Source organism: Lacerta agilis, chromosome 12 (assembly GCF_009819535.1).
Source record: "Lacerta agilis isolate rLacAgi1 chromosome 12, rLacAgi1.pri, whole genome shotgun sequence".
NCBI lineage: Eukaryota > Metazoa > Chordata > Lepidosauria > Squamata > Lacertidae > Lacerta > Lacerta agilis.
Window position 1 is genome coordinate 16,095,372 of NC_046323.1, and position 23,619 is coordinate 16,118,990.

Consider the following 23,619-nt stretch of genomic DNA (forward strand, 5'->3'; position numbering starts at 1 on the left):
AAGTTGCAACAGCCTGGTGTTCGAGGCCTGTTGCTTTGGCTTGTTGTTCTCGTTCAATTGTTGCCGAGATAGAGGACATTGGTGCAATGCTGAGTTTAGGAAGCGGTCCAATTCTGTTGAGTTTAGTAAAGGCATTATTGCTGGACTAAAGGGACACTTTTTTCTAATCCTGTTTAGCAGGACAGGAGGTCCTCAGGTGCTAGGTCAAGAGCAGCAAGGGTGGGAATCTGTCCATACAGTCTTATCACAAGTATCCTGTTAGATTTGTAACCCACAATACAAAACATGTATTGCTTATAGATCACAAAGAAAGAGGTGGATTTGGTCTACCAGACCTGAAACTATATTACGAAGCAGCCTGCCTTTCCTGGGTCAAAGACTGGTGCCAACTTAAAAACACGGACCTGTTGGACTTGGAAGGGCATGACAACCGCTTTGGTTGGCATGCATACCTTCACTACGGGAAAGCAAGAATCCATAAAGGCTTTACGAATCATATTATCAGGAATGCCTTATACAGAGTCTGGGAAAGGTATAAAGGGCTGCTAGCGCCAAAAACACCTAAGTGGATCTCCCCAGAAGAGGCCAAGGCACTTAAAAAGAGGAATATGAAAGGGAGCTGGTTAACATATAATTCTTTACTGTTAGAAGAGGATAACCAATTGACACTTAGAAAGTATGAAGAGGTTAAAGAGCAATTAACAAGCTGGTTGGACTATCACCAATTGCACGAAACTTTCAAGCAGGATAGGAAAAATGGATTTACAAGGGAACCGTCCAAATTTGAAACAGAGATACTAAATAATAATACTAAGATAATATCAAAATTGTACCAAATCCTCCTTGAATGGAAAGTCAAGGAGGAGGAGGTCAAGGAAGTTATGATCAGATGGGCGCAGGATATCGGCCACCCTATTATGTTAGACCAATGGGAAAAACTTTGGAAGGTTACAATGAGGTTCACAGCATGTTATAACATCAAAGAAAATATGCTCAAAATGCAGTACCGATGGTACCTAACTCCATCAAGGCTCTCCAAAATGTACAAAAAACCTAGCTAATAATTGTTGGAGATGTGGAGAAAGCAATGGTAATATGTTTCATATGTGGTGGACCTGTAAAAAAATCAAAGTTTTCTGGAATCTAGTATATGAAGAACTTAAAAAAATTTTGGGCTTGACATTTTGTAAAAAACCAGAGGCCTTCCTACTTAGCATCATAGGTAACGAAATCCCAGAGAAATTAAAAGATATTTTTTTATACGCGTCTGCGGCTGCGCGAAGTTTGATAGCGCAGAACTGGAAGGGAGAGAACGCGCCAGACATAAAAGAGTGGCAAATCAAATTACAGGAATACGCGGAGATGGCTCATCTGACCAACTCCTTAAGAGGACACAACAGACAAGCCTTTGTGTTAAAATGGGAGAAATACAGAAGGTATCTTCAAAGCATCAACAACGGTATAAAGTCTATGGCGGCCTTTGAGTGACTCTGGAGTTGTAATGGGAGTGTAATATATGATATGGCTAAAAGTAGAAATTGAAATGTTTTGAAATGGAGGTTAAAGATAATATAACAATGTTGAGCACATTCATAATGAGGAAAAGACTGTTCATAGGGAAAGGATGGGAAGTTTAACTAAAGAGATTAATTTTTGTATGTTGCTGTTTTTTTTTTTCTTTTCTTTTCTTTTCTTCTCTTCTTTTCCTTCTTTCTTCTCCCCCCCTTTTTTTTTCTTTTTTTTTCTCCTTTTCCTTTTTCTTCCTTTTTCTTTTTTTCTTTTTTTAGTTTTATGTTATTTTTTTTAGTTTTATGTTATTTTATGTTGTTGTTTTTCCTCCTTCTTTCTTTTTTTCTTCTTTCTTTCTTTCCTTCTTTCTTCTTTTTTTTCCCTTTCTTTTTCTTTTTTTCTTTTTCTTTTTTCACTTAGCATGTTTTTGTTTAAGGTTAAAAAAAAAAGAAGATAATATGTGTAGTCATATATTTCCATGGTATCTACTATTGGTAGTATTTCCTTTCTATTATGGGGTGTATGACGAAGTAAGGAGAAAGAGACAACCAAAAAGGAAATACTTTTGATTCTTGTATTTTATTAATTTATATAGTGGAATCTAACTTGTAAATATGTACAAATGGAAAGTACAAATGGAAAATATGTACAAAATGTTTGAGATATTGGTGGATGTAAGAATTGAAATTCAATAAAGTATTTAATTTCAAAAAAAAAAAAATAGATTTGTAACCCACAAAACTTAATACGACCTGTCAGATGTGTATGGTGGTCCACTGGGGAATAGAAAGCATGCTAATTTTGCTGCCTTTCTGGAACCTCAAAATATTGCAGACCCTCCAAGTGTCCCTATATTTCAGGGACAGTCCCTGATTTACAGAAGCTGTCCCAGTTTCTGATCTGATCCTGCAATGTCCCACTTTTACTTAGGATGCCCCTATTTTCATTGGAGAAATGTTGGAGGCTATGGAGTCATGTGACCCCCAAGCCAAGGAGATAAGTAACTATACAACCTTTGGAAGACATCTGAAGGCAGATCTTTACAGGGAAGTTTGTTAAAATGTTTTATTCTGTTTGTATATATGTTGGAAGCCGCCCAAAGTGGCTGGGGCAACCCAGTCAGATGGGTGCAGTATTACTACTACTACTACTACTACTACTACTACTGTTACTACACTACTGAATAGGATGTCCCTATTTTCATCGGAGAAATGTTGAAGGATATAATATTGTGTTGGGGCAGGGGAGATACCAAATACCTGCTGAACTGGTGCGGTGCATGCATCTTGGTTTGTGCAAAGCCAAACCATCCATCTACATCTCATTACAGCCAAATGACTGAACAAATCATCTCTGGGTGCTATTTCCACTTCAGCAGGCAATTTGAAACAGATACAGGTGCTTACCATTGTATTTCCCTGTTTAATTAGCATTAACTAATAATTAAAAGCTTTAAACAGACAGCCATGGGGCTGAGTTATTGATGCTACCTTCAATGATGAAGAAGGGGAAGATCTTACATCCCTTAACAGTCACATGTGGAGTGACAATAGGACAGTTCTTCAGAGCCTCAGATGCTTCTTCTTCTTCTTCTTCTTCTTCTTCTTCTTCTTCTTCTTCTTCTTCTTCTTCTTCTCTTCTTCTTCTTCTTCTTCTTCTTCTTTCTAGCTCTCTCTCTCTGGGGGAATTCCCTGTCCAAGTCAAAACAGCAAATGAATCCCTCTTCTTTAATATGGAGGTCCCATCTGTAAAGTTGGGTGCTGTATACTGTGCCTCTCTATGCAAAGGTTTTCAATTGTGCTGCCCAAATGTTAGATTTTACCTTTCCAGGATTCAGGAGGTTGATGGCACCATGTGCTGTCCTTTTGTAATAACTGGATGTAGTTCCGAGCAGAACCCAGTGACGCCCTTTGTTCCCATCACAGTTTTATGGAGACTGTTTCAGAATGATCGCTCCCCACATCAAATGGGGGGCAACGTTTGAGACTTCCGGCGGCAACGCCATCGCGGAGAGGTCGTGGGTTGCCTCGGCTGCGAGGTGACCCAGTCCGTCCCGGGGGTTGGAGCCCCGCTACCGCAAAGCGGGGCTCCGGTGGGGTGCGGGAAGAGCGTCCCGCACCCCGGGCTCCCCGGCGGTGCCCACTATGGCTCTGAACCCTTCCCTCGCTCCCCCTGTAAAGGGGGAGTGGGGGTGAAGGGACAACAGAGCCGGGCTATAGGGGACATGCCCCAACCGGGACATGGAGCGGCGGCAGCCCCCGCGACGAGCGTCAATGTTCTACCTGTCAAGTTTGGAACAAAAAAAAAAAACCCCGGTGGCCGTGAGTATTTGATTGGACTTGCTTTTGTACTTTTCTAACGACCCGGGTGATATTTGGAAAGGAAGCCTGGATACAGGGAAAATGGCTGCGAAAGATTGTGATTGAGTGGAAAGTTACTGGCATTAAGATGGAGAAGCTGGAAAATCGAAACTGTAATTTGACACCTATGCCCGCTTCTGCCATGCTGGGGTTTGTTTTCGATTTGGTTATAAACTGTAAGATGAGTTATGAACAAAGGATTACTATATTGAGACTGGAACTGCTCAACCGAAAATTGGAGATATTGAACCGGGACATGTCAGAAAAGATATATCCCACAGAGGAGACTTTACAGGAAATGGCTGCACTGGAAGAGAGCCTTGCCATGGAACTGAAGGGGATGATCGAAGAACAGGGTGGAATGGTCTGGCAACTCCAGAAAAATGAAACGTCCTTTGGGGGTGGCAGACCCAGGACGGGGAGAATTGTTATATCTAACTCTCGAGGTGAAAGCTCGGGAGTGTCGGTGAAAAAAGTATTATGGCTACAAATAAAAGAGGAATGGTATGATGAACCGGAGAAGCTGGAAGAAGAGGACACGCGCACCCTGATGCTCTATGCAAGGACTGTTTTGGACTTTGTCTGGATCTGTGGACTTGTAAGGAAAAAAGACACTTTGAGGAGCGGCTCTGGAGTAAGACGACTAAAGAAAATGGACAGAAGGGGGATAGGGTGAACTGTATTAAGGGTAAAAAGGAAAAATGATATACTATGGTAACCTGAAAACCGGTGTGTCAAGACTTAAGCTTTTGATTAAGAAAAGAGATATTTAAATTTTTGTTAGCAACCAGCAGTTATAGAGAAAGAGGATATTTGTTATGATCTATATTGAGAACAATGTGTTAAGAATTTGAATTTTGTGTGGAACTAATATGAAGTTATAATATGATTAAATCTTTGTTAAGCTAAGAATGGGGAACTATTTCATATTATAAAACAAGATTTGCCAAGAAGAATATTTAGATGTTAATTCTTTAAAAGGAATTGGATTCTCTTTTTTATTTTTATTTTTATTCTAGTATATGATGTTATTAAAGTAACATTTGATATTAGAATCGAAGGTGAAAAGGCAGGGGAAGTCTGTGCCAAGATTCGACCAAGATTTTTTTTTTTATTATGGTATAAGAAGAAGAATTATTGGTGTGTATGTATTGGTTTATTTTCAGTTAGGTGTTGGGTTAATGTTGGTGTCTTATTTGTTTGTTGTAAAAAATCAATAAATTCTTAATAAAAAAACAAAAACAAATGGGGGGCGACGTTTGCATGGTCGTGCGCAGCCCCTTGAGCTCCTAGGCAACACCTGGTAGTTCGGACTGGCTGCGCCTTCCCCCAGGAGGGATACCTGGGGTCTCCGCCTACCCCAGCTAAGCGCCCAATCCTGCCTGGGGGAGGCGTTGCCAAGGGATTGGCCAGGTAAGGGGAGGGACTACATAGCCCACACAATAGATGGTAGCTTACCAGGAAGCAGCAGTCAGGCTCCCGAGCTTCTCCCACCCTCCACTCCCTCAATTAATGCTTATTTTTGCAGGTTAACCTGTTCTCCACAGGTATGTAGGCGCTGCTATGTCAAGGCCGCTGTTGAAGGGCCGGAAAGGAATTTCCCTGCATTGGCAGGTTTTGCCTTTCCCATAGCAATTAATCTCAACTGGCGTGTTCAGGCGTTGGGCGGAATCCTTTAGGGTCGCTTTCTAAATGGGGTGTGTGGGGGGCGGTGACTCCATGCCCCCAGTGCGGCGGCGATGCCAGGGTTCCCGTTAAAGGGGTATTGGGGGGAGGCATTGACCATACGCCGAGAAGTTGTCATTGCTCTCCCCCACCAGTGGCGGCAAACGGGGGGTGGGCTATCTGCTTGAACATATGTTCTCCAGAGCTAGCCCAATCCCCACACATTCTGGATAACCCTGACGTTTCCCAGATCCCCGGCTGGGGGCTGGGAAGGATAAATGCCCAATGCCTGAGCCAAGGTCTCCCTACATCTGAATCTTAATAAAGTTGTGGCCAATTTTAATCCCATAGCACATTGTCTGGTGTCATTATTCCTCTCGGGGGTCGCCTGGGGGTTGGGGGACTCCGCCTGTCCATGCAATAAAATATTTAAGTCATTGGGCCTGGGCAGATATTTTGCTTGGAGAAACAAGTTCTCTCCATGCTGAGGCGTTTGATGATCTCTGCCGCTGAACAGAAGGCTGAAACCATCACTCCTTTCCACCTGCTTACCAAAATGAAAACCCTCTTTCCCTGTTAATAAATGAAACACCTCACCTTCTTGATATCTGAAACCTTAGCACAAAAGAATGCTTTCTCACAGCTGTGATGCAAAGCTTTTTTAGCAGGTTATTTGGCAAAACTCTAGTTCCTGCAGCCTATTCTGCACCAGTCTATGGATGTATTTACTCATCAATCATCTGCAAAACAAGCCATCTGTTATCACTCAAAATGCTTCAGAGATATCCAACAATGTGATATCAGTGCCGAAACACACATTCTGAGATGTCTCTGCAGTTACAAAAAATTAATTTCCCTTCACATTTTAAAATTAAAAAGTAATTGTCAAACTTTGACTTGAAAAGATCAAATAATATCACAATGATTTAATTAAGTATTATGCAAAAAGATGAGCCGAGAATGAAACCAAGAAATAAACTGCCTGTCAGCTTCTCTGTTATTAATGATGCATACTCAATAGGCTTATAGAAATCCCAGAGGTAAATGATATAATCGTTTCATTCAGAATCGTGCCCTTGATAAAGTAGATGTGTGCCTCATATAAAAGCAAATTCAGAAAGAGCACTTGAATTTGGAAGGGCATGCTCAATTTGGATGAATGAACTCCATCTGATGAAAACAACAACAACAACAACAACAACAAGTGGATTTTGCCTATGGTAGTATTAGCATCTCTGTAGGGTGGTCAGGGTTGATACTTGGAGACCAGATTTAATTCCTTCTGCAAGTAGTGGATGTCGTGGTAGGGCTGTACTGCTCACCTGGCCTCTCTTTGCCTGCATCACTGCTATATAGGTGCTGTGGTCTAAACCACTGAGCCTCTTGGGCTTGCTAATTGGAAGGTCGGTGGTTTGAATCCCCACAATGGGGTGAGCTCCCGTTGCTCTGTCCCAGCTCCTGCCAACCCAGCAGTTCGAAAGCATGCCAGTGCAAGTAGATAAATAGGTACCACTGTGGCGGGAAGGTAAAGGCATTTCCGTGCACTCTGGTTTCTGTCACGGTGTCCTGTTGCACCAGAAGTGGTTTAGCCATGCTGGCCACATGACCAGGAAAGCTGTCTGTGGACAAACGCCGGCTCCCTCGGCCTGAAAGAGAGATGAGCGCCACCACAACCCCATAATCGCCTTTGGCTGGACTTAACCGTCCAGGGGTCATTTACCTTTACCTTTACTGGAACGGGGGTGGGGTGGGGTGGGGAGTGAGATCAGCACATTGCAAATGTGTTGGTGCGTTTACACTGCACCAACCTTGCTGCCTCCTTCATACCCTCCATCATTTCTCCAATGAAAATAGGGACGTCCCATTCCATAAAGATAATTTTACTATTTATACCACACACATCTGACTGGGTTGCTCCAGCCACTCTGGGCGCCCTAGCACTCATTGTGGACTACGGTTCCTGTCTCAGTGCTAGGTAGCTGGCAAGTAGCATCCTGAATAAGTGTGGAGTTAGCATTGTTGTGGTGTGCAAACACTTTGATCCACTTTTGTACCCTGCTTCATTAAAAAGGGTGCATGGAATTCAACCTAGCGCTAAGGAGATCATTCCACCAGTGCAAGGATTTCTGCTCACACAGCAGAATAAGTGCCTCTCTCCTTTGCCTCCCCACTGTTCTTGGAGGGTGGGAGGGTTCACACAACTCTCTGCACAGATTTGGAAAAGGGGAAAGTCCTATTGTGCTAGCAGGAATCTTCGCACTGGCTTCTGCTAGCGGAATGTGTTCGCTGAATCCGCCTCAAAGCGCTTTTTCCAAGGGATGGGTGACTTTGCAATGTTTGCAAACAGTGAATCCCCTCTCTCTCTCTCTCTCTCTCTCTCATCGTCTCTCTCTCTCTCTCTCTCTCTCTCTCATCCTCTCCTCTCTCTCTCTCTCTGTCTGTCTTTCTCCCCCCCCCCCATCACTGCTGTGCTGTTGTGAGAGGAACATCACACTCTTCCTCTGCCTCAATGATTTTAATCAAGCCAAGTCATGCAGTCATTTCTTTTGAGCTCTTTCCACCGCTCCCATTCCATTTCTGCTTCCAAATGTAAAGTGTACTTCGAGAAGATTGGAATCCAAGGTTCAGTATAAAGCACCAAAACTGCCTGCAGAGATGGGTGGAATGACTCTTTCTTACTTGCAATAAGCTGTGGCAAAGGCCAGAATGGACAGCATATATCCAACCCTCGTTCACAAACCAACCACAAGAGAGTCTATGTTTATTTTTAGAAACACTGCATCATGTCTGTATGAGCATTTGCTGGTTAACTGGCAATGCTGAAGGGGTCATTCTTGCTCATCGAATCTTTGCCCGGCAGAAACTCTTCGGCTCTTCTTATATTTTGATAAACCAATGATCCGATAAATCTGATAACTGTTGACGGGGATGAAATGTATTAGTCACCCCACTAAATATTGAGTTATCCTTGAGGTGCCTCAGAGTAGCAAACACTTTTCAGAGTTGGGCTGAGATGCACAACACAATCCAAAAGATTCACCTCACTTTTTCAGCAGTTAAGGACACAATGACTTCTTAAGCAGCAGCAGCAGCAGCAACAGAATTGCATCTCATATCAAGAACAGTTGATGTCTTGCATTGGTTGCAGGATACCCTCCAACATTTCTCCAATAAACATAGGGATGCCCTATTCAACAACAACAACAACAACAACAACAACAACAACAACAACAACAACAACAACAACACCCAACCCATTGGGTGGCCACAGCCACTCTGGGTGGTTTCCTACACATATAAAAAACATAATAAATTATTATTATTATTATTATTATTATTATTATTATTATTATTATTATTATTATTATTTTAAAAAAACCTGCTTATCAGGGCTGCCTTCAGATATCTTCTAAAGGTTGTATAGTTACTTATTTTATCTCCTTGGCTCAGGGGTTGCATAACTCCAAACCCTCCAGTATTTCTCCAATGAAAACAAAAAGCAAAAGCCCAACATTTCAGGATCAAATCAGAAGCTGGGACGGCTTCTGTAAATTTGGGACTGTCCCTGGAAAATAGGGAAACTTAGAGGATCTGATGTTTGCAGGCTGCCACCCAGTTTAAACTTTTGTGGCCTGATGATGCCATGCAGATGTTTTGTACTATAACTAGGTATGGGGACAAAATTGATTCAGTACGCATTTAAAAGCAAACTTAACAAATGTGCACTTTCTGAAACAAGAGGTGAACTGAAACCAAGTCATCCTTCAAAACCCGCACATCTCCAGATTTTGCCGTGTGGCTTCTTCAGCCAAGTCACATGTACTTGGGAGAGGTCTGCAAATGAATGCATGTATCAGGCGCTCAAGGAAATTGTAGTCCGTAGGAGCTGGGGGGGGGGACAGGTTGTAGAAGGCTGCCACATTTCATGAATGTTGTCAGAGAGCTTAGAACACCTTCAGTGAAAGCAACAAATGAAAACACCAAGGATGGCATGTCACCGGCAGAAGGGATTTGCCATTTTAGAATCAGAGCAGGTGAGCTTTTCATAGAACAGCCATTATAAGTTTATTGAATTTGTTCTTATTTCCATGATGGACAGGCCTTAATGGGAAAGATAGGGTGACTGCAAAGCTTCTTCCACTTTATATGCGTGCTGAAAACTAAAGGTAAAGGTTAAATATGCAAGAAGGATAGAAAAACAATGATCTGGTCCTGTGGGCAATTCTACACTTCATTTCGCCATTGACCAAAGCTTTCACCTGCTTATAAAGATACCACTTTCTCGTTCAAAAGGACTGGGTTTAAGATCACAGCAGCAGTCACCAAATGGATGACAGCTGTCAAATTTCCATGCGCACATAATTTTCACCCTTGTGAGAGCAGCATTCTCCCTGACTTATAAAGCCAGCAGAGTAATAAAAGATGAATTCGCTCATGTAGTCTGGTACAGTGATGGCCAAGCTGTTTTGCAGAGAGTGGTCTGGGAGATGGACATTTTCTCTGCACTCCAACTTCTTTGTGTGTCATCAAGCCCAGTGAAGTAGGTGCCACCTAGCATTAATGGCTTCAGGGCTATGGAGCACATGCATGTGGCTAGTAAATACAATACACAGAGATGCCTTATTCAAAACTTGTCTTGAGGCACATAATCCCATTCCACTGCTGAAGCTAAGCAGGCTGAGGTAAGGGTGTTTGCAGACCATGAGTTTTGCTTCAGATCCTGATACGGCGCTTCCGGATGCAGCCCACTTTGGTCCAAAGAGGTTGCCTGGTTCAGCTCATGATCCAGATCTGTTTCAGAAAGTTTTTGTTCCTCCCACTCCCCATTCACTATTATGGAGAAGGGGAAATTGCTGCCACACTTTCCTTTTGGCAGAAGTTGGTGGAATTTGCCGGTAAAGGAGCCCCCTTAGAGTACAAGTAAATAGGACCATGGGCTGTTGTACTGAGTACCTTTAAAGTGCAACACTAAGGAGTGGCCAGCAGGGAGAGCTATATCCTGCTTACAGACACCCTGCTGGCACCACTGCCAAGTACCGGGACCATGGGGAGGAGGGGCAGGACAGAATTTCATGGATGACCAGCTAGAGCTCCAGATTGGCACTGCAGCTCTGAACTCACTGCCTCCCCGCCCCTGCATCATCCTGATAAGTGGCTGGGACATGAATGTCAGGAAGGCAGGGCAACCCACCTCTCAGGGTGCTGTCAGCGGTTCCTGGCTGGTTGCCCAGGAAAGTATAAAGGCAAGGAAAGTTTCTTACAGTCCTTTTTTTATTTTAATCTTTGCAGAGAGCGGCTATAGAACCCAGTCTCTTGGATAATGGCATTGTCCCAAGTGACTCTCCATCCGTCGTCTCTCCCACTTCCTCATTCATCATCATCATCACCTCCTCTACGGGTGCTGCTAAGTGTCCTCTGTCTTCAAGTTCTTTGCTCTCCTACTTTTAAGGCCCACTGCGTTCTGCAAGATGGTGGGTCTGGAATGCTTTCTAACAACGTGTCAGCCAGCTATTCTGGCTCTCCCATGATTTCTCAACTTTCCCCCTCATCTGCCTCTGAGGTGTGACCTCCCTCAAATCCCTATTGTAAATCTATACTGTCTTCTTCTTCTTCTTCTTCCTCCTCCTCCTCCCTGGAAGGGTCAGGATGGGGAGGCAGTCTCCACCATTCCTCCTCTGCCCAGTCTCTGACACCACCCATCCACCAGTTGTTCCCTCTATGCTGCTGGGCAGGGAGACCATCTTAAGAATCTCAGAGAGCAGGGTTTGTGTGTATGTTTGTGCATACCTCTCTGACGTACGTACCTCTCTGACGTAACTGTTTTCTTCTGGAGTGAAACCACGGACGCAGTTGTCACCTCTGATTTCATTGCTTATTTGCTTGTTTGTTTAAGAATTGATTTCTGTAGTCCAGAAAAATGCTCGCGGGGAATCTCAAAATCAGAATATCGCTGAAGGCAACTTGGCCTACCAGATTCATTTAGTCTGCAATGGTTTGCCTCCCACTCATTTATAAGCAAAAAGGATGCGTATTCATGAGGTTAGAGATGCACTGGGAAAACTGTGGTGTTGACACATATAAAGATATCATTGATAACTTTATTATCGCTTAAGGTAATATTTGTTAATATGGCAGAACTGATGGGACGTTGTTATCTGAAACACAACCTGCAGCAGCACAAAGCTGCTTGTGCGTTAAGATCCATATCTAAGGCCTTGACCTCTGGCTCATCACTGAAAGATGCTAGACTGGTGGATACCAGGAGCAGGGCTTTCTTGGTGGTGCCTCCATACCTATAGACTCCACTCCCCCCACTCTCACCTGAAAATATCATATCAATTTATGCTGAATAGCTATATCCACTTATCAGTCTGCATTTCATTAAACCTTGTGCTTTGGATCAATTTGTATCATTCATTGAATCATAAAATTGTAGAATTGGAAGGGATCCCAAGGGTCATCTAGTCCAACCCTCTGCATTGCAGGCACCTCAACTAGATCATACGTGAGATGTGTATCATGAATTTAACAGGTGTATTGGTTTATATGGGTGATGTACTGTATACAGTATTACATTTTATTTTACAACTGCACATCAGCTTGTGAGAGCTATTACTCCCGGAACACAGTTTAGAAACCTTTCAAAATAAATAGAATGATAATGATGAGTAGGGTTTTAAAATAAACAAATAAAGGTACAAAATAATAAGTCATCATCAGAACCAGCCCAAGGCATTTTGCCGCCTAAGTCAGAGCCTAATGGTGGCCGCTGCTTATGTCAAGTCAAGATATATAGGATTCAAGACCAGCCAAGTTATTCTGGCACCCGGGGCAGAAAACCTTACAAGCACCTCTCCCACTCCCTAGCAGTAAAAATACAAAAATAGGATATTAAATAACTTCCCTGACATTGCAAGCTGCCTGCCTGAGGCAGCCGCCTAATGGTAGGGCTGGCTCTGTTCGACAGTTTAAAAAGATTTATCAGCTGCTGCAGTGTTTGAAAAAAACAGGCTATGTGACCTGCCCGGTGCTTTGATGTTCATATGCATGCATGTGGGTACCACTGCTCTAGAGATAAGATGCATCCATCACCACCCACTAATTTCAGTGGGTGGTGATGGCAGCTGGCACTCCACTGGCAAGAGACTATTGCTGTGGCGGCAGACTCCTGCAGAGATCCTGGGAAGGGAATTGAACCCTGGAAAGTGATAATTTGTGCATTGGACACTAAACTGTTTTTTTGTACGTAGCTCAGGGCAAGAGCCCTATTTGGCCATTCAGCTTCCTCATGTGTAAGCAAGCATGTTAGGAGAAGCAAGGATGCATTGCCAAAGCCCTGCCCCATTTACTCCCATCTGTATGCTGTTTAGAGCCATCCACGAGGTTGAAAGTGAATCCAGGTTTTGCCAGACTCTAAATCTGCACATGGACCTTTCATCCCATGTCAGACCTCGCTCCTCAAACGCATGGATAGATGTCACACCATAGGCGGCAGGGCTTGGCCATGCAACCCACTTCTTATTGTGACTTTACTTACATGCGAGGTGACTGAACCTGGAAACGGTTTAAGTCAAGCCTTCACCACTCCTTCTTTGCAGCCAGAGTATCTGGGTGCTACATATCAGCTGCTCTTGAATGTAACATTTGGATAACACTGCCTGCACCCCTGTAAGTTTTCCATAATGGGGCAAAAAGCAGCTGGGGAAATGCAGGTGGGGGATCAGGAAGCCACAGGGAAAGGATTAATCTCTTTATCTGGGGGACATCTCCTAAATTTTTGCTATTTTCTGCCCCTCTCTCACCATCTGATAACAAGACAACAAGGGGGAAGGCTTTATCTGTTGCGTTTTGGCCTGGCACACAGGAAAGACCCTGCAAAGTAAGAATCCTCCTGACCAGGCAATATCTATTTTCTGCTCTTACTTTGAGCACTGAAAGTCTGCCCAAAAGAACAACTGAACAAGTGCTGTAAAAGTTGATCTCCAGCGTTTTAAAGCTCCTAGCCATTTGTTGTTGTTGTTGTTCAGTCGTTCAGTCGTGTCCGACTCTTCGTGACCCCATGGACCAGAGCACGCCAGGCACGCCTATCCTTCACTGCCTCTCACAGTTTGGCCAAACTCATGTTAGTAGCTTCGAGAACACTGTCCAACCATCTCATCCTCTGTCGTCCCCTTCTCCTTGTGCCCTCCATACCATATATTTAAAGCACTCTTATGCCATGTTGGGATGCAGGTGGCGCTGTGGGTTAAACCACAGAGTCTAGGGCTTGCCGATCAGAATGTTGGAGGTTCGAATCCCTGCGACGGGGTGAGCTCCCGTTGCTTGGTCCTTGCTCCTGCCAACCTAGCTGTTCAAAAGCACGTCAAAGTGCAAGTAGATAAATAAGGTACCACTCCGGCAGGAAGGTAAACGGCGTTTCCGTGTGCTGCTCTGGTTCGCCAGAAGCAGCTTAGTCATGCTGGCCACATGACCCGGAAGCTGTACACCAGCTCCCTTGGCCAGTAAAGCGAGATGAGCGCCGCAACCCCAGAGTTGTTCGGGACTGGACCTAACGGTCAGGGGTCCCGTTACCTTTACCTTTATGCCATGTTAACCATCATGGAGAATCCTGGGAACTGTGCTTGGAATTGTAACTTTGTGAGGTCAGCACCATTAACAAACTACAATTCCCAATATTCCTTGGGGGGCTCTAAAAACAGTATAAGGGTGCTTAAGAAATATGGTGTTGATATGAGGGATTTCTTTTACAAAAAAAATCTCCTTCCCTGTGACCACTAGAGATACTGGGATTCTGATCCTTCTACTTATAACAAAAAAAAAAAAAATTCCTTCCAGTAGCACCTTAGAGACCAACTAAGTTTGTTCTTGTTCACGAAAGCTCATACCAAGAACAAACTTAGTTGGTCTCTAAGGTGCTACTGGAAGGAATTTTTATTTTGTTTTGTTTTGACTATGGCAGACCAACATGGCTACCTACCTGTAACTTCTACTTATAGTTCATTAAGCAATGATTGATGAGGACAGCATAATAGGTAAGTGGTTCTCCATTTCTTCCATCCCATCAATTTCCTTGCCTAGTAACTTCCCCACCCACTTCCCACACAAAAGTCCTAGCTACAAAAAAGGTGATCAGGACTGACCTCTGCCTTTTTACCACTCTCTCAGTGCGCTGATACCTTAATCTAAATCACCTTGGAGTGAAAAGTTTGCATTGCAGTAATTATTCTTAGCCTTAATGCTTTAAATAAGGTATTAAGGTTGGTTACAATGGCATCTAATTTCCTGTTTATCATCTGTTTAAATGCTGTGACTTCCCCTGCTGTCCTTCAGTCAACTGGTAACTCATCTGTTTTTAATGAGTTGTCAAAAATGATTGATAACTGCCCTGTAATTGTCTCTGCCTGTTCTTTCAGAACCTTGGGGGTGAATATTATGTATCAGGGTGATAACTTGCATTTAGTTCCTTTACAAATCTTAATTCCTTTGCTTACCCCCGTCCTTTCCAGAAACTGCTTAACTTAAGAAGCTACAAGGAACCTCAGTGCCTACATTTTCCATTTAATCTTTCTCTGACTTATGAGCAATTGTTTCACATCATTACTGAAAAAACTCAACCTCCAAATATTATAAAACAAATTTGCAATGTAGCAATGAACGAAACAGTCTGCAGTTTTTGAGTCTCATTTTTTGGGGCGTGGTGAGTTTTTGTTTGTGTTCTACTTAGACAGTTTTTGATTTTATGGTTTTATGTTTAATTTTATATTTAGATTGGGGTTTTTGTGTTTACCTATTTATTGCAACCTGCCCAGAATTTTTTGTGTTATAGATCAGCACACAAATGCCTATATATCTATATCTGTCTCACACACTGTCACAGAGTGAGGTTGTCAGTAAATTGCAGAGTCCATAGTTGGAGCAAAACCATGATCTTCAAAGACTTGGCTGAGTGTCAGGCCTAACAAGCACAACAACTCATTCCCCATAGGTCTTACTCCATGAAATCAGCTGCGGAGACGGAAAGCCTCTGCCTCCCCACAGCTGTCTGCTCCTCCCCAGGGCTTTTTCCAAGCAATCAGAGACTGAACCTACCTGCCTGCCTTGGCTCCTCCTTTTTCATGCCACTTCTGGTTCTGGGAGTCAGGGGGGAATGGGAGCTTGTCTCAGTGGGACTCTTCACCAGCCTGACTCATCTATGTCTCTTGGCCTCCTCCTTTCCTGTTTCAGCTTCTGCCTCTGATTCTGGGCTTCTCTTTGCCACAGACTCGCCCAGCTCACTAAGCCCTGTTACCTCTGTAGCTTCCAAAGTGAGAGAACCAGTGTGGTGTAGTGGTTAAGAGTGGTGGACTCGTAATCTGGTGAACTGGGTTCGCGTCTCCGCTCCCCCACATGCAGTTGCTGGGTGACCTTGGGCTAGTCACACTTCTCTGAAGTCTCTCAGCCCCACTCACCTCACAGTGTTTGTTGTGGGGGAGGAAGGGAAAGGAGAATATTAGCTGCTTTGAGACTCCTTAGGGTAGTGATAAAGCAGGATATCAAATCCAAACTCCTACTCCTTCTCCTCCTCCTCTTCTTCCCAGTTTTTTCCCTCTGACCACTCATTGTCTTCCTGCCACCATTGCCTGGGCTCTGAGTCTTCTTCCCTTGGTGGTTCCCCAGCTGGTTCCTCCCACCATTCCTCTGCATCCAACCAATCCAACACACACACACACACACACACACACACACACACACACACACAGAATTCAACCCAGTTAAGGGTCTAATTCAAAGTCATTCAGAAATAATGTTGATGGAACAAGAAGCCACTGTGTGGTACTGAGCGATACAGCCCAAAATGAATGGATGCAGTCAATCCAAAAACATTTGAGTGTACAAATTTCATGCTTCTGGTCTCTGCTAATTGTGTTCAGCTTTTGGCAGATTGCTGCTGCGACGATTCTGAGAAAACAGACTTTAGAAATGGCGGAGGGGGAGAGTAAATATTGCTTGAAAAGCGACTGTGTTGCTCTGAAAGGACAGCATGTTATTAAACTGTGTATGTGTGATTGAAGTGTTGTTAAACCCAAGCACTTTCTTCTTTAATTAAACATGCTCCTTTCTTTCTTTTAAGATGGAAATGTCAGCCTAGGAGCACAATGATAAAAAATTAATTATTCGGATTTGTCAACCAGGAGGTGATGCAATGGGAGTAAAGGGAGGGATATATACTTTGGTTTTCGGTTTGTTTTTTTAATGCAGCTTATAGAAAACTAGTCAGTCTGTGACTTAGCTGAGCAGACCAAGAAGTTGGGAAGAAGAAGAAGAAGAAGAAGAAGAAGAAGAAGAAGAAGAAGAAGAAGAAGAAGAAGAAGAGGAGGAGGAGGAGGAGGAGGAGAAAGAAATTTATTTATAAAAGTATTTTTACACTGACCTCCTGAAAAACATCAGTACAATTACGTAAAAAATAATTAAAAGCAATATGAAGCAATTGTCAAAATGACTGGCTATGCAAGGGACCTTTTGAACAACTGCATAGGCATGCCAGCATAAAAAGCTCAAGAGATGCTTGAAAGTGAAAAGTGAGGATGCTTCCTGAATCTCTGCTGGAGGAATGTTGTGCATGGGACAGCTAACACTAGGTACCAGACTTCTAGTTGAGGACAACTGGGCCGTTGTAGCACAGACGGACAACTAGCAATGTTCCTCCAGATGTTCCCAGTGATTGAGCTGAATTAAAGGTAGCCTAGAACCAAATTATGGTGCTGGAGGAGACTCTTGAGAGTCCCATGGACTGCAAGAAGATCAAACCTATCCATTCTCAAAGAAATCAGCCCTGAGTGCTCATTAGAAGGACAGATCCTGAAGTTGAGGCTCCAGTACTTTGGCCACCTCATGAGAAGAGAAGACTCCCTAGAAAAGACACTGATGTTGGGAAAGATGGAGGGCACAAGGAGAAGGGGACGACAGAGGATGAGATGGTTGGACAGTGGCCTCGAAGCTACTAACATGAGTTTGGCCAAACTACGAGAGGCAGTGAAGGATAGGCGTGCCTGGCGTGCTCTGGTCCATGGGGTCACGAAGAGTCGGACACGACTGAACGACTGAACAACAACAACAGACCCAAATTGTTCAGGGTTTTGTATATCCAGCACAAGAATCTTGATCATGACCCAGTATGATGTTGGAAGCCAGTGTAGATGTTTTAGCAGAGATGCTACATGCTGTCGGTTGTCTGCCCCCATCACCAGTGTAGGCTCTGTGTTCTTCACCAGTGGGAGTTCTGAACCAGGTGCAAGGGCAGCTCTGTACAAAGCCCATTGCATTAGCCCAGCCTTGAGGTTACCAGTGCATGCTATACAGTGAGCAAATTATCCCAATTCAGGTATGGCTGTATTTGGCATACCAGACAAAGCTGGTAAAAGGCACTCCGAGCCACCGAGGACACTTGGTCCTGTATTGACAAAGATGTATTCAGGACATATCCAAGCTGTGTACCTGCTCCTTTAGAGGGAGTACAACCCCTTCGAGGACAGGCAACTGACCCAATTTCCAGACACGCGAAGAATCTATCCACAGAGCCTCCATCTTCCCAGGATTCAAACTCCATTTATTGGTCCTCAGCTGGTCCACCACTGCATTAAGACACTGATCATGGCTTGCACAGCCTCTCCTGAGTCAGATGTTATGAAGAAGTAGATCGGTGTGTGATCAGTGTACTAATGGCACCATGCTCTGGAACTCCAAGTTACTGTTCCCAGGGGCTTCATATAGAGTTGAATAGCACTGGAGACAAAATAGGGTCCCATGGACCCCAAATGCAACTCTCTGGACTTGGCCATGCCATTAGCAATGGAACCACTGTAATACAGTGCCTCTGATACCATGGTCGATGATATCAAAAGCCCCTGAGAAACTGAGTAATAGTAGCAAGCTCACATTCCCCCTGACCTTCTCCCGAGACAGGTCATCCATCAGGATAACTAAGGCTGATTCACTGACAGGGACTGGGCAGAGGAGGAATAGTGGAGACCGCCTCCCTAGCCTGACCTTTCCAGAGAAAAAGGAGACAGTTCAGAATTACAACAGGGGGTTGAGGGAGGTCACAACTCAGAGGCAGATGAGGGGGAAAGCCAGTAAATAATGGGAGAGGAGGAGGAAGAAGAAGAAGAAGAAGAAGAAGAAGAAGAAGAAGAAGAAGGGGAGAGACAACTGACGGACTCAGTGTCTTTAGAAAGCATTCCAGACCCCCCTCTCCCAGAACCTGGTGGGCATTGAAAGTAGGAGAGCAGAGAGCTCAGAGGCAGAAGGCAAAGCTCAGCCGCCGTAGGGATGACACATAATGGGAGAGACGGAGGGGGTAGGGTTTCACTCGGAGCAACACCATTCCTCCAAAAGGCTGCATTTCGAAGCCTCTCTCTGTGAATATTGGATAAATAACGTTGGTGATAACTTTCCTTGTCTTATCGTTTCCTGGCAACCTACCCTGTGGGGGGCTGGATCCTCTGATGCCTGACATTCACTTTCAAAACCAGGCCTAAACCAAGACTGAGCTGTGTCATCCAAGAACACTTGCAGTTCCTCTGCTGCCACCCTCTCCAAGAATGAGGGGAGAGGTTCCATAGCTCAATGACAGAGTGCATTCTGTGCATGCAGAAGGTCATGGTTTTGCTCCATGGCATTTCCAAGTGTTTTTTTTAAAAAAAGGATCTCAAGATTGGGGGTGGAGAAGAAATTGATTCAGTTCACATTTAAGGGCAAACCTAATACACACTGACATTGCTTTCACTAATGTATTATTTAATATGCATGCTTTCTCCTAATGTATGCACTTTGGTACATCTTGGTTGCTGGTGAAGTGCGTTGCAAAAATGGGAAATGTGCAAATTTCATCCAAAACAAATTATTGAGAATTTTCGAGATAAACTACAATAAGAATGAATCTGGTGCAAAATTTGTAAATGTGCAGAATTACGAGAATAGCCATGTTTCGGTTAGCATATTGGCTTGGACAGTGTGGATTAGGAAGCTTCTCATTAAAATGCAGACAAAATCAGATTTCTCACCTGTCCCTGATGTCAGCCTAGATCCGCCATTCCTGCTAAGCCCTTCAGTTCATAGGGAGAGAAGATCCTAAAAAGGAGCTTGATGATAAAGGTCAATTCGGGAAACACAACAGTGAGGGCCAGTCACAGAGACAAACTGGAATCCGTTCCAGGGAAAGGAAACAGTGGAAGGGGGAAGGGACTGAAAAGACACTTGTCTATATTTAGAAAGACAGGTGTTGACTTTACTGGTGCAAATGGATGGAAACTGAGTAGCGATGCTAAGAATAGAAGAGAACAAAAGGAAAACATCCAGCCTCTACACAAGCTAGGCTAGCTGCTCCGTTTCCAGGGAGTTTTGAACAGCGTAACCCCATCAAAATCTTTATTAACCAAAGTGTTTGTGGCCACTAAGCCTCTGAGATAATGTTTCCATGTGAAGAAGAGACAAATATAGCCTTTGTGGTTGCAACATTAGCCAAGGCAAATGGGAGCCTCCTTAGCATTATAACTGGCAGTCTTCTAAACAGGCTGCGAGTCCATCCAAACGGCACATAGATTGAACATTTCAAATTCATGGACTTGTGAAGAAATGTGGCGGCATAGTTACAAGGAGTAAAGAGAGTTTGCTCGTGTTGATGTTTTGCTTGAAGGCGGTGCTTCTGAAACAGCAGCTGTTGAAACAAGACAAGGCAAACAGGGTAATCCCTGAGCTGATGAGTGGTGGATCTGTCTGCAGCGATGATTGTTAAAAACTGCATGACCATGCACAGGGCATTCCTGTGGGTTATGCCTATCTATGGTGGGCCTGAAATTACTTTCTGAATAGGGCAGAGGATGTTCCAACAAACAGAATCCCCACTCCAGATGATGCAAGTTCATAGCCAATGGAATGTGTCCTGCTTGTTCTGGAGGAGATACTGGCTACCAGGGATGCACAAATCTGTCAATTTCACTCTGTTTCCTCATCTTCCCAAGTCCTCCTGACTGCACACATTTTTGCAAAGCAATATTTCCTGATTACACATTTCCCCTAACAGAATGCATTTTTGTATTATATATGCATTAGGCACACTTTACAACAGTATTTTGCATTTTTGCATACATTACTTGGCTAGAGAACTTTGCAAAATTCAGGCAAATGCAAATGTTGAAGGATGACTACTTGTGTTACCTCGCATATGGTTTCAGAAAGTGTCAGTCAGGTAGGTTTGCCTTTAAATATGAACTGAATCAAACCCTAACCTTAACCGCAATCTCCGAGTGACGTGAGATTCCTGGGGTTCCAGGTTTTGTGTTTCCTTTGGAGTGACGTATAGGAGAGACTGTGATGTCTTTATGATATATGGTTTATTTACACATATATACAACCTGAGCCTACAATGGAGGGTTTCACGGCATTAACACTCCAAGAGGGCCTTGCTTCTTCTAAAGCCACAGCCTTGGATTCCAGCAGAAATCAGGCATGGATCTGTCGCTCAGCTGCCCAGCCTGCACTTTGCTTCTAGCTTCTTGCTCACATAACTCCACTCTCCACTCTGGCCTTTGTCTTTCTAACTACCAGCCAGTTGTGGGAAGGGTGCCCGCTCATTCATGAGGAAGATAGCCTGGCTATTCCAGGAATTTAAAGGGTCTTCACATACAACCTACCCCCCTCCAATTCGTAACAGTAGATTGGGAGAAACTGTATCTAGGTTGAGGAACTTCTAGATTTGGAATTGCTCACACTGCATACAACCTGTGACTCTGGGAGCCAGTGTGGTGTAGTGGTTAAGAGCGGTAGACTCGTTATCTGGGGAACCGGGTTCGCGTCTCCACTCCTCCACATGCAGCTGCTGGGTGACCTTGGGCTAGTCACACTTCTTTGAAGTCTCTCAGCCCCACTCACCTCACAGAGTGTTTGTTGTGGGGGAGGAAGGGAAAGGAGACTGTTAGCTGCTTTGAGACTCCTTCGGGTAGTGAAAAGCGGAATATCAAATCCAAACTCTTCTTCTTCTTCTTCTTCTTCTTCTTCTTTTTCTAAAAGTCAAGGACCTTTATGCATATTACAAAACCAGCAGCTACAAGTCTATATACAGTATGTTGTATCTATGATGTACGCTAGACATATGGAAGCACTGCCCATCTCCCTCCCCCCTTCACCACATGTTCACCATGTGCACATGCCAAAGGAAGCAATGGTTCATTCAGAATAAATGCAGCAAACAACAACAATGAAGTTTTGCAGTCTCATTGTAGTGGGTGTCTGTAGGGTACAGATGATACGGCTGCTAATTTCATAGTTCAGTTCAGTTCAAGTTTATTAATAGTCCCCAGAGCTTCAAATGCAGCCTTCCCCTAAATGGTTCTATACAATCAGAGGGGGATAGACTAAATTCACAGGAAGACTCCCTAACAATGCATTTTAAATTATAAACCTGAAATTAAGGATGGAGAATAACTTCATTTGGTCCATATTTTCCCATTGAAGAGACCTAATTTGGAACTCCCATGCTAACATATGGCTTATGGTATAATTGTCTTTTGGATTTCACAAATCTCTGAATTTTATAATACAAGTTTCAATTAAAATAATAATAATACCAGAATGTAGGTATTCTAGGATCAAATACATTTGGAAATGCGTATGTTGAGCTAAAACATTTATTTATGTATGAATTTTGTGACAAAACACATATTTGAAAACAGATATTTATATGTATTTTTTAAGAAAATCAGGTTGATGGGGAAAGGAGACAGAACAGGCTTATGAGCACGTGAGATCAACACAGGCCAGAAATAGACTGATCTGTCAATCCCTACTCTGAATAGCAAATGCTGGGGACAAACAGCAAGGGATGGCTATTTCCATCACACCCTGTTTTGCAAGTATCCTAAAAAGTGTCTGGCTGACTACTCTTGGGAACAGATGGCTCGACCAGAGGAACGCCTGATCCGATATGTCAAACACTGCAGAGCTGTGCCTGTCCTTATCAAAGATGGTCATGTGAAATGGGGACCACCACTCTGCATACTAAACAGGCAGCTTTGAAAGCAGCCAACCGATCATAACACAACCTAACACAAGACTGGCATCCCTTAGAATCTCTGTGACTCATGGAGAAGGTGACAGTGCAAGAATTGGCCCAAGTGCTAATCTGTGCCAAACAGGAGGACAAAGTGCATTTCAGGGAAGGCTCTCCTTTTTCTCAGCAGCAAATATGGCCCCAGGAAAACAAGGATACCATGTTCTGCCACAGTAATCACCTTTTGCCAGTTATGGTAAGTAAAGGTGGGCCAAAAACACAAACACACTTGCAGGTTCTTTCACTTTTTCTCACCTGCAAAATGGGGGGTGTTGTGCCATTCATGGGGGAGGGGGCGTCCCTAGAATTTTGCTAACATTTTGGTGGTAGTGGTTGTCTACACTTAGCTTAGGTAAAGGTAGAGGGACACCTGACCGTTAGGTCCAGTCGCAGACGAATCTGGGGTTGCGGTGCTCATCTCGCTTTACTGGAGCAGACATACAGCTTCCGGGTCATGTGGCCAGCATGACTAAGCTGCTTCTGGTGAACCAGAGCAGTGCACGGAAATGCCGTTTACCTTCCCGCCGGAGTGGTACCTATTTATCTACTTGCACTGCATGCTTTCGAACTACTAGGTTGGCAGGAACAGGAACCGAGCAACAGGAGCTCACCCCGTTGCGGGGATTCGAACCGCCAGCCTTCTGATTGGCAAGCCCTAGGCTCTGTGGTTTAACCCACTTAACTCCATAAGGTGGCCAACTCCATAAGGTTGCTGTTAAAAACTTAAATTTAAACTTTTGTTGTTGTTGTTGTTCAGTCGTTCAGTCATGTCCGACTCTTCATGACCCCATGGACCAGAGCATGCCAGGCACGCCTTTCCTTCACTGCCTCTCGCAGTTTGGCCAAACTCATGTTAGTAGCTTCGAGAACACTGTCCAACCATCTCATCCTCTGTAGTCCCCTTCTCCTTGTGCCCTCCATCTTTCCTAACATCAGGGTCTTTTCTAGGGAGTCTTCTCTTCCGATGAGGTGGCCAAAGTACTGGAGCCTCAACTTCAG